Here is a 12,272-nt window from a genome sequence, read left to right as displayed (position 1 = left end):
CTAAATAGTAACTTTGTCACTAAAAATTAGCAATCATCAGAAACGAGAAGAAAACTCTAAAGAAGCAAAAATCTTTAAAACCTTTTAGTATTAATAAAAGTGTCCCAATTTTTATAAGGGTTGAGAACCACTGCTTTAAAGTTCACGATTTCTAACTGAAGACAGTTTGTATTTATAATAGACATGAAGGAAAAAGAGAGAGAGTTTCAAAAAACTGAAAGTCCTAATGTACATTTATCTCCATTCCCCGTCCTCTCCTGACCATAAACTTTCCCTTGGCATTTAACATCAAAGGTAGTTACCCTTTCATTCTTAGTTCACAAGCCATCGCAACCGTTCAAAGATAGAAATGGCAGTGCACTGTGTATTAAGAAAATATACATGTATCATTCCATTTCTCCCTTAAAACAGAAAAGATCACTCAGTTTATTTCTTCTCCCGCCTCTTCCACCTTCTCTTCCTTCTCCTGATACTCTGACACAATTGTACAAAGGGAAGATATAGATCACTACAGATACTCAAAATGTTCAAGAGAAAAAAAATACATATTTTATCCAGCATTTCCCAGTGAAAACGTACTCCAAATTTTAATTTATATTCTTCTCAGTGTAACATAAAAATCCTAGCTAAAGACAGCCTCAATGTTAAACACTGCAAAAATAAGAAAAATAAACATTTCTGTCTAGGGAGTATTACAAAAATATTTAATACATAAAGTATATATGGATTTGGCCACGTCTTTCTATAATATAAGCTTTTCAGTAACTTATCCTGAACTGGGGATAGAGAGGTTAGGGGGCTATGTAAGGTAGTCATAATGTATGTAGGGTAATGGGGTGTGGAGAGAGTTATATACATCGTTTATTAATTTATCATTTCTTTTCTGGGATGTAAACTGTGTCCTAAGGGTAAACCAGAAGTGTTTTTTTATTCTAAGAAGTTAATATATGCTAATCTGACCTTTCAAACTAGGACCTGACAAGATATCTGTAAATTAAAACCTGCCATTAGAATTTTGGCAGCAGAAAGCAAGTCACAATGATACAAACACAGCTAAATCTAGTCACCAACACAGAGGAAGTGTAAATGTAAAAGATGGAAAAAAACAAAACAATAAAACCCCTTAAACTCTGGGTAGAGAGCAATGGGAAAAGACCTAAAGATTTAGGTAAAGTTAATCTCAAGTCAGTGTTTATCAGCTCTCCTTTAGAAAGGTGAAAGATCATCTGAATCATCACTGCCATCTCTGCCTTAGGCAGCAACTTTCCAGATTTCAAGGGAGCCGAGCGTTATAAATCGTTAAGACCCCTGTTCAAGTCCCAGCATGTCCATTTACTACTATGACCATTGACAAGTCACATTTTATCAGCCTCAGTTTCTTCTCTCCATCAAATGGAATAAATGAATCCTGTTTCAGACTGTCAGAAGAAAAAATACATTACAAATGAAATGGAGAAAAATGCTCTCTGTAAACAGAAAATACGGAGAAGGCAAAGGCACCCCACTCCAGTACTCTTGCCTGGAAAATCCCATGGACAGAGGAGCCTGGTAGGCCACAGTCCATGGGGTCGCTAAGAGTCGGACATGACTGAGTGACTTCACTTTCACTTTTCACTTTCATGCATTGGAGAAGGAAATGGCAACCCACTCCAGTGTTCTTGCCTGGAGAATCCCAGGGACGGGGGAGCCTGGTGGGCTGCCGTCTACAGGGTCACACAGAGTCGGACACGACTGAAGTGACTTAGCAGCAGCAGCAAACAGAAAATAGGGGGATTCCCTGGTGACTCAGCAGTAAAGAATCCACCTGCTAATGCAAGACACCTGGGTTTGATTCCTGGGTCAGGAAGATCCTCTGGAGAAGGAAATGGCAACCCACTCCAGTATTCTTGCCTGGGAAATCCCATGGACAGAGGAGTCCATAGGGTCATAAGAATCGGACACGACTTATTGACTAAACAACAACAAACAGAAAATGAGGATCTAAAGGCCACATATTATTATTCCTGGGTTATTATTTAGTTATTATTAAATTCCACTAGAGTGGGAATAAATCCTGTTCCTAAGTAGGGGATAAGTTTGAGAGGTCACAAAGGCTGTTCTATTTTACCTGAAACAGAATGACAGATGCTGAGGAAAGTCCTCAAGTAAATTAATGAACCAGAGGGCCAAGAGTATACCTGGGTATAAAAAATAGAGACAAATGGTTGAACAGGTCTTTCCTTTCAAGAGTCTCTCTTAATGACTTGTTTTCACTTTTAATCTCATGACGCATTTGGCAAGAAGAGGCACAAACACAGACATATGAAAATCAAATTTAAGAAGTCTACATCTATCTAAAAAAAGATAAAATTAATTGCTCAGTGCTCATAGTGTATCTTGGTTACTTAATGCTCACATAGTTATACCAATTACTGATAATATCACAATGCTCAAAGCAGCTGCATTTTAAGAGATTAAAGTTCTGAAGGATTATTGGAATAATGGGATCTTATAATTCAAATTACCTCAATGCTGCTAAAAAGAAAAACAAAGGGGAAGGGAGGGGAAAGTACAAATTTACCAGGCTGAGAAACTACCAAAGATTTTCCTTTCAAAGCAAAATCAATTATGTAATAAATATGTTTTACTATAAAAAATTCAGCATGGAGGGGGGGCGGGTATGATGAACATAGAACATCATGAATTTAGGCTTTGCTTTCCGAGGAAGCTCAAGTGCCCAATATGATGAAGGGGCTAAGTGTACACAGTACTGCGATTGTGCATTTTCCCTCCCTGCTACAAAAAGAGACCCCTCTTTGCGGAATTTCCTTTTTCTCCCTCCAGTCATTTGCTTGGATCCCTTCTTCCAAAAGAAAGTAAAAGACGATGTCACTGGCTTAACATCATTCAAACATTTAACTTGAGGCTACAATCTTCCTACCAAACTGACTCTCCTCAACCATCACACCTCCCCTGGTGTCCCTCTGCAAGGCTGGAATTCAACCAGACAGATAAATAAAGGCAGGAAAACAAGGCTGGGCTTTCACCGGGGGAGGGGAGGTGGGGAGAAGTCCATCTGATTTAGTCCCTGGAGAGAGGAGCTGCCAGAGAAATGAAGAAGCAGAAAGTCTGTGCAGAAAACCAACTTTTGCTCTAGCATTTTGTTCTTCACCTCTGCACTTCTGAGACGGAGCAAGACAAGCATGTGAATTGTAATTACCTAGTGAATTTGAGAAAACTCATTCTCAGTTTTACTCTGATGAAAAATGGCATTTAATGAATAAAGATGTCAGGCTCCTACCTTTAAAAGTACCTCTGTGTCAGTAAGGGAGCCTGGCTAAGAAACCACGACTGGAGTTAACAAACCAGACACCAGACTAAACATCTCACAACTAGCTGCCCCTCATTCCTGGTCACTACCTTTCCGGTGTGTGTGTGTGCATCACCAATTCCCTTAGGTCCTGACAGTCTGGCTCTCCCAGAATGGAAAGCAAAGAGCCTGGACTCCTCTGTTCCACTGGCTGAAGAAGTAGGATTTCTGAGTCTGGACACCAGGACTCTTGCTTCCCTCTCCACCTCACACATCACCCTCAACTCATCCTCTTTCTCCCCTAGGTCCCCACCCCACCCACTCACAATACTGTTAATAACTCCCGGCCCAGGGAACAAAGTGAAGAACAAAGAGCCGCTGCTTCAGGCGGCAGGAGGAAGACAGGCAAGGGTGGAGAGGGCAGCTGAGGACTCAGGAAGCCTCCCAAGCACAGTCAGTCCTGCCTGGAAAGCTCCCGCCTAGAGTGAGTGGGTGAGGAAGCAGGGTAGGTCCCCGGGCTCCGCGTGCTGCCGCGCGCGTTTGCGCCTGTGTCCATTGCACCCCGCAGGCAGCACAGCCACAGAGTTTGGAGAGACCCTCCGAAAAAGCAAGCAGCCAGGGGCGCACAATGTAGAAAATGCACGCGAGTGAGGCTGCAGCACGGAGCTGCAGATCGGCTGAGTGACAGCCCAGCGCCCAGCCCGCGGGCTCACGACCCGGCCTCGCACCTGGACCAGGCGGCCACCCTGCACCCTCAGGGCGCTCTCCTCTCCGGGGACTGGCTGCTGGCGGGCTCCGCGAGCTGGGACCGGCGCGATGCGGCGGGGGCTTCACTCCTCCATCCTGGGACCCGGCAGCACGTTACAGACGGCCGTGCACTTCCTGTCTGAAACACACAGGGGAGAGAAAGAACGGGAGAGATCCGAGCGCTGGCCGAGCGGAGGCAGGGAGGGAGGCAGACCGGCAGGGAGGGCGGCCGAGGGGGCTGCGGGTTGCATAACCGCCGCCGCCCGCCTCGCACGGTCGGCGGCCCCCAGCACTCTCCTCGGCGGGCGACCCGCCACCCCGGCGGCCCGCGAGGTGGCCGCCCCGCGGCCCGGCCTCCCCCTGCCGGCCGCCTCGCCCGCGGCGCGCTGGCAGCCCTTCCGTTTCCAGTCCCCGCCTGGGTTCTCCTCCCCGCGCTACCTAAGTCAACTCCACGCCGTCCGCCTGCCTGCCTGCCTGCCTGCCTAGGGGTTCCTCCTTTCCACTCCTCTCCTTCCCGCCCCCGGGGCGGGGGTGGGAGTGGGGGGTGGAAATCTGACGAGGGGACGGTATAAAGACCGACAATCCTTACCAGGGGAGAGGAAGCTGGATTTTAAAGTTTAAGAGTCACATCCCCGTATATCTATTCCAGCTCAGCAGCCTAAAGAGCTTCAGGATGGGAAAAGACTTGTCTTGCGCCTGGCTGACTCAAACGGGAGAACGTGCCCGCAGCAGACACGAACTGCCAGAAAAAGAAGGAAAAAAAAAAAGTATTCTGTCTTCCTAGGCTCCCTCTCTACTGAGACCCTTAGCTGCACAGTGCCCTAATATTTATGTATACCAATTCCACATGAAAGATCAGCATATAGTGAAGAATGCATATAGTGCATTCTTCCAAAAAACAAGTATTTCTCTGGGTGTACAAATCACTAAGCAGTTCCCAAATTCTGGGTTTATGTCCATTTTGTTACCCTCCAACTTAGGTGAACCTCAGTTCAGTTCAGTTCAGTTCAGTGGCTCAGTCGTGTGCGACTCTTTGCAACCCCACAAATCTAGCAGGCCAGGCCTCCCTGTCCATCACAAACTCCCGGAGTTCACTCAGACCTCAGGGTCCTGCTAACAAATTGTTTAAGAATCTGCCATAAGCAGAGTGTGCCCGCTCTAGGAGCGTTCAGTGCCCAGCTTCTGGGCTTGCAAGTGAGAACAATTTCATCCCTACCGTGCTTGCCCTTGCCCAAGAATCCATCAGGTTGCCAGGCACTTAAAGCACTGTCTCTGATCAACAGCTTCTTTTATCATCAAGGTGATGGCTTAAATAAAAGTTATTCTCGCTTCAAAACTCAACATGGAGAATAGTATATAATGAATGATTATTCTACATGAAAAGTTCAATTTTGACTGAAGTAGAAAGAAACTGATGGACATTAAGCTCCTGCTCAGTGTTAGCATCTCATTTTAAACTCCCTTAAATCTTAATATTTCCCAATAGATCTGCAAAAGTCCTATTCTCACATTCCCAATTGAGGAAACTGGGTCAGAAAAGTTAAGTATCTATCCCGATGTCTTAGCTAAAAAGTAGTCAAGTGGAGAGGTCTTTTCTAAGTATAAAGTCTGCGCCACTTCCTCTACACTCTAATTCTCAAAACAATCATGAATTCTCAGGGAAAAATCAAGCCCAGTGACTATCCATGATCCATCCCTTTGTCTCCCACTGAGCCTGCAAGTCCGTACTATCACTCCATCACACTAGCTGGGCTCCTTACCCACCTGAATTATATGTACCTTGATGACTCAAGCAAAGGACACTGTGCTCTTTACCATTATCTACCACTGGCTCTGTCAGCCTTTTCAGAACCATTCACTGGCAAAAGTTCAGAAGGTTATGGGACAGCCACTTATATGCCAAGGTACAAAGTCTGCTCAGTTCAGAACCTAATCTGCTGACTAATATTTGTTCCCTGAATTCTTTTACTCTAACTGGGCTCTTTTAAGACGAAGGCAAACAAACACACAAACAAAAACCACACCCACACAAAATGAACAAAACACGCATGAACTCCACTCTTGATGAAATTTGAAATTCTCTCTTTTCATTTCCTTCTGTTTTAGCACTTAGTTCACACTCACCTGTCAATAGCATGCTGCTATTAGCCTCTTGACAAGCCAAGAAAGAGTATGTATTAAAAGGAGATTAAGAATCGTGGCAACAGTGAGACCCCAGACATTTGAGGGGGAGAGTGAGGGAGAAAGTGAGTGCTCTTGTCTTGTCTTCTGTGAACTGTGTCTCATTTGCCCTTCCCTGCCACCTTACTCAGCAGCACAGCCTCTGGGAACTCCAGAGTGGGTAAGTCAAGGCCAAGGGCAGTTCAAGTGTGCCAGGAGGGGTTGAGCAGAAGCAGATGCCTTCCCATCCTTCAGGTCCGCACAGTGTCATGAGGGCTAATACTAAAAAACCTCCTGAGGGCTCTTAGCATCCTTTTAGGGTCCAGCTCTGCCTCTGCTGCTGTCATTTTCCTTCTTGAAGTCCCTTGTTTTTCCTGACCTGTCCACTTTTCATTTCTTTTCACAAACTTAATGTTTTGTCCAAAAGCCCTGATATTTCTTTCCCACAAAGTACCCGCTGGGAGAGAAGGGGGACAGAGAGCAGTTAACTCAAATTTCTCTCAATTCTCTCTCATTAAAAAAATAAAAAATGATAATTACTATGTTTTGGATACAATTCTATTTTGAAATACTTTTTGGTATCCCTGCCTTCATTGCTATTATTTATTAATCTAAGAGCCTTGAAGGAAAAACCTCTAAAGAAAAATTAAATTCTTGAGACAAAGCAAAGGAAACATGCTCAAGTCAAGCTGTATGGATCCCAAAGTTCATAGTCTGGATAATGCAAGACTCCTAAGATTGCATCTGTTCCCCACATATATGTATCCTAACCATCACAAGGCCTAAGCATCATATCGCACATTCCCATGGCTCAGCTATTCTCCTGCTCCTTCTGTATTTCATGGAAATTGTTTCTTGCTTGCCACTGTTAAGTAGGGAAAAAAATATTAAAACAACAACCTCATAAAAAGAGGGAAAAAATGCTCCTGGGTAGGCACAAATGACACCACAAAAAATAAAACTGATTCTGGAAGAATACTGGAGGTTAATTTTTCAAGTCTCCACTCCCTAAGTACCACAATCCATGGATGAATACAGCAAGGGTGTGAAAGCCATTTTTGAAGCTCCAAATTAAGTGACAAGAGACCGCTTTCCTCAGGACTAACGGGTGTGGAGGCGGAGATGATAAACTCATATCCAAAAATGATGTTCCTTATCTTTCTTCATCTTCAAAGAGGAAGTCCTTACTTTGACAATTAAAAATGTCTGCTATGCGATTTCTCTGTGTGAGGATTCCTGGCCATTATTACAGGATTTTCTGCAAACAAAAAAAGAAACATGACAAGCCATCTGGTTACCTAAGAGATTGCCCGCCTGTACCAGCAGCCTTCACAGTAGCATCCCTGTCTCTGTCTCCACTTCCAGGGTAGCACATGCAACAGGCTCTTCTGGGAAGGAGTTTTTTGGCACTCACACTCACTTCCCAGCCTCTGCAAGACCAGGACCTTGGTTTTGAAGAAAGACGTCTTCAGAGCCAACTGGCTGGCTTGATTGGCATTTACCCACAGAGGGTTATTAGCCATTTTCAAGGAGCCAGAGTATCATTTCCCATGGCAAACATGCAGCAAAAAAAAAAAAAAAAGTCTGCCTGCAAGATGGTTTAGGCTCCCTTTTGGGCACAGAGTTCCCTGGCTTTAAGGAAGCTGAGAAGGAAAGCATTACCTAGAACACCTGCAGCCTGACTTGGGAGACCCAGCTGCAAGTCAGAAACACAGGCCAGGATGGCTACAGGCCTGAGCTGGTATGTGTACTTCAACACACACACATTTTGAGCAGAATTAGTACTATTTACATAGGACCCACAGGTGCACTGCCTCACTGGATTCTCAGAACTGCCTTTGCAGGGAGGACTCATTACCACCGCGTTAGAAGCAGCAGAGCTCATAGATGTTAAGTCATTTTCTCAAAGCAGTAGGTAATGGAGCCAAAATTCACCCTGGGTCTGTTCTTCCTCTTGAGGAGACATGAGTAGGTGCATTTTGGCTGTGGATTTATTATTCTGTGCTACACATCCTTTCCTCAGAAGACTCTCACTTTTAAAACACAACGTGGAATGTTCTCTCTCAACTACATCCTGTGACTTCATCCCCTTGCCAAGTTTTTTGAAAGTGTAAACTATAAATGTATTCTGCAACGGGCAACTGATTTTTAGCAATATGTCAATATAAATCAGGTTTAATCTGATCTTAGGTTGCAGCTGACAAGTGTTTAATAAAATAATAAAAAAGATCCACTGGTCAAATTGTAATGGACAAAATCTTCATACATTTTTTCCAACTTAGAATGCAAATATATATGTAAAGTGGGTCACAATGACTGATGTACTGTGATTTAGTGAGTATAAATATGAAAGATTAGCAAGGAACCATGAAGGCTTAGCTTAGATGCAAATACTTGTACATAAGTTAAAGTATTTAAACTGCTCCTGGCACAGACTGTGAGCATGAACAGCCTTGAGTTATTTACTGACTGTTGATCATGATGTGTATTGTGTAGACTAAACAGTGTCCTGTAAGATATTTTTCTTTGGAAGGCATGTTTTGTCTATTCATCTTTTGTAGTGGGTATCTCTGCCTCCTTATTAAAAAAATATTTAAAAAATTCTCTTTGGGCATCCTTTAAAAATAATGTATTAAAGAATCCAACAACTTAAAATAATTTGTCTTAACAGGTCAAATGAATATAGTACTTATTACTAAGACAATAACGTTCTTAAAAGGATTTTAAAAATACCTAAATATCTGCACAATTACACATTGGGAACTAGCACTAGGTGAGCTGATAGGGAAGAAGTCACACACATCACTGTCTACTGATATATCAATTCTCAACTATCTATTAAAATGGAGCCTTACAAGGTGGCAAAGTTGGACAGTTTCATCTTCATTTCCCTTCCTTTGCCTGTAGTGGCGTGACTAAGGCCAACAGCAGGAAAGAGAAACAAAGTGCCTGGAAAATCCAGAATGTTATTATAAACTTTTGAAAGATTATTCATCAAGTTTTAAACTAAACCTAGCTAAACAAATTCCAACCACTTTACACGTACTGACTCAATTATTCCTGACAACACTTTGAGGCAAGAACTACCATTACCTCCATATTACAAACCAGGAAACAGACAGAGAGCTATTAAATAATTTGCCTAAAGTAATACTACCTAGCAAATACCAGACCATGGGCAGCCTAGCCAGCCAGAGAATCTACCTTTAACCAACACATTTTACAACCAAGGAGACACAATTGGCTTGGACTTGCCTTCTCCAGCCTTAAAGTTCATGGGGAATACTCCCATGATAAGGCAGAAGAAGAGAAGTGAAAGGCTCAGAGGTTTCCTTTCCTGCAGCAAGAATGTAACCACTGGTTAGGCAGGGTCAGGGATATAGCACCTGCTACATGTTGCTGAATAAATGAATCATGGAAAGAAAGGAAAAGATATTTGCAGAACAGTAAAGTTGGGAAGAAGGGCTGCTTCCTTACCCTGACCAGAATCCTGGATTTTAAGGCTCCAGGATTGCCTGCCTCCAACACAACTGAATGAGCACGGGGAGGGAATGCAGTGCACTCCCCCTGCTTTGATCTTGATGAAGCATTTGATACAGTGTCCCATACAATCAGGATCTCCAAATCAACTGAAACTTAAGTGGCTACCAGATCCACACAGGAGTTAAGCAGGCTGGAAAGAAAAACACCGGTTATATATACCAGTGTGATGAAGAAAAGAACCACAAGGAACAGTATTCAGTTTGTAGTCAAAAGTAACTTAGGAATTGTCCACCCTGTTATAATCAAATTTGCACATACCATTAATTTGGGAGCTGTGAAAAGGGCAAATGAGGGCAAGCCAACTGACTCAGTTAAATTAACAGAGAGGTGAAGAAAAACAAGAAGTTTGGTTTTATTTTTGTGCTCCCTTTAATTTTCAGGGAGGGGCTGAGAGTGCCCATTGGGTAGTAACTGCCTCTGGACCTGAAATGCCAAGACTGAACTAAGTAAAGTAAGCAACAGTAAACTGGATATGTTTAAGATTTTAGGACCTTCCATCTGAATTTCAAAAAGCATGATCCTATTATTGCATGGACCATCAGTAAGGTTCCATGGGAAATGATATTCCTTTCAACGAGAAGACTTTGTTAGCAAAACTCAAAGAAATGAAGGGGCTCAGAGGCTGAATTTAGAGGTCAGATGAAAAAGTCAGTAGTGTATGTATAATCTGGCCCTGCTACAAATATGCCGCTCCGGCAGAAGGTCATGAGAATGGTTTGCAAACACACGGCAGGATAAAGAACAGCGGAGAAGGAAGAGGGAAGAGAGCAAAAAACTTGGACTAACATTATTTTTTTAAGCATAAATTATTATTTCTAATTTTTTTAATGTTGAGAAATTGCTTTTCCCTTGGTAGAACTGTTTGCCTTCCTGGTAGATTTAGAAATCAAGAAACGGAAGTAGGAGAGGTCCAAGACATTTGGGGGGAAAAAAAAAGGCCTAATTCACGCTAGGTCCCAGGAAATGCACAAGTGAGCATCATTTCATTCAACTCCTAAGAGACTGAAGAACTAAACTATTAGCTCTGTAGAAACCATGCCCCACACAGTGGACCCCATAACTCATGAGAGACTGTCGATGAAGGGACAGTCACCAAGGAAATGCTACATGATCCATTTCATTTGAAATTAAAGAAAGGGGTGGGGTAGGGGACTTAACACAAAGGCATGAAGATTAAAGCCATACATAGTGCATTCTCAATATGGGTGGGAAATTTATGTGAAAATGATGACATTCTGAGATTATTTAATATATATACAGAATAACAAGCAAGTGATAAAACCTAAACAGATATTCTCCAAGGTTTGATTACTGGCCCCCTCCTAAGGTTTAAAAATGAGATTGATGACACGTGATGATATGATGACAAACTCACAATTGGCCTCAGAATAGCTAAAGGCTGCTGCTGCTGCTAAGTCGCTTCAGTCGTGTCTGACTCTGTGCGACCCCATAGACGGCAGCCCATCAAGCTCCCCCATCTCTGGGATTCTCCAGGCAAGAACACTGGAGTGGGTTGCCATTTCCTTCTCCAGTGCATGAAAGTGAAAAATGAAAGTGAAGTCGCTCAGTCGTGTCCGACTCTTAGTGACCCCACGGACTGCAGCCTACCAGGCTCCTCTGTCCATGGGATTTTCCAGGCAAGAGTACTGGAGTGGGGTACCATTGCCTTCTCCGAGCTAAAGGCTAGAGGTCCCTTATCTGACTGCACTCAGAATCATCTGCAGGCTTTTAAATACTATGTCTAGGGCAGGAGGGATTGCCAGTAGCATGGGATGTTCCCATTATCTATACATTTAAGAAACTCCCAGGCGACCCTATGTTGTAGTCTGGTTGGGGAACTTTTGCTGCAGACATTCTACTCCCTTCTAGACTCTGCCACCAGAACCAGCCACGATAGAGACTAAATGATTTCCTTTCTCAAGAAGCTTTAATGGAATAACCTTCAAAGGCAACGGAATGAAGTCCAAATTCCTTAGCAGGACACTTGAGGCCCTCTGTGATGTGTCCCAAACTACTTTTCTGCCCTCCTTGGCTCCCACATCCCTCACTCTGTCACTGCACCATTCCCCAAACACATCACATGCTTCTTTTACATCTTTGGCACTCACTGCCCTAATGTTCCCTCAGCTTACCCACTCTTTCCCTACCAGTCACCATCTTTCTCATCATTCAAGTCCGGGCTGCTCAAGCTATTTTTCTCTGTGAAAACTTTTCTGATCTTTCCAGCCAAAATCAGTCTCCCCTTCCTCTGAGCAAATGTCCAAAAAGTGAGCTCGTGCACAAATGACAGCCTATACCGCATGCTGCACTGAATGACACTGAAGTGCTTGTGGACTGGTCTCCCCCCGAGAGCAGGCCACGGAGCTCACTCACTTCTCATACCATGGATGAGAGTCAGACAGCTTCAAAGCTTACTTTCTCAGTTACTCACAAGCACTGTAACCGCTGGTAGGTTATTTAAACACTATAAGTCTCAATCTTATGATCTTTGAAATGGGAGCCACAAAGAAGGAGCCCTACCTTCACGACTAAT

At 43.5% G+C, this 12,272-nt stretch overlaps 1 protein-coding gene across 6 annotated transcripts in view; it reads right to left on the bottom strand.

Annotated features, from left to right (window-relative positions):
- The window catches only part of LRRC8D (leucine rich repeat containing 8 VRAC subunit D), a 131,135-nt gene that overhangs the window by 106,041 nt on the left and 12,822 nt on the right, over positions 1-12,272 (bottom strand). Inside the window, exon 1 of one of the 6 annotated variants that reach the window (XM_086391079.1) lies at positions 4,018-4,158. The exons of 4 other annotated variants lie outside the window; for them this stretch is intronic. The gene's annotated coding sequence lies outside the window, so the exon portion shown is untranslated. Of the gene's footprint in view, positions 1-2,107; positions 2,173-4,017; positions 4,159-12,272 lie in introns of those variants that run through there. One more of the 6 variants, XM_086391084.1, reaches the window with a different exon arrangement.

This window comes from Bos grunniens, chromosome 3 (genome assembly GCF_055505025.1).
Source record: "Bos grunniens cultivar Pamir isolate PY7600 chromosome 3, Bosgru_T2T1.0, whole genome shotgun sequence".
NCBI classification, from domain to species: domain Eukaryota; kingdom Metazoa; phylum Chordata; class Mammalia; order Artiodactyla; family Bovidae; genus Bos; species Bos grunniens.
This window is presented reverse-complemented; position numbering and strand designations above follow the sequence as displayed.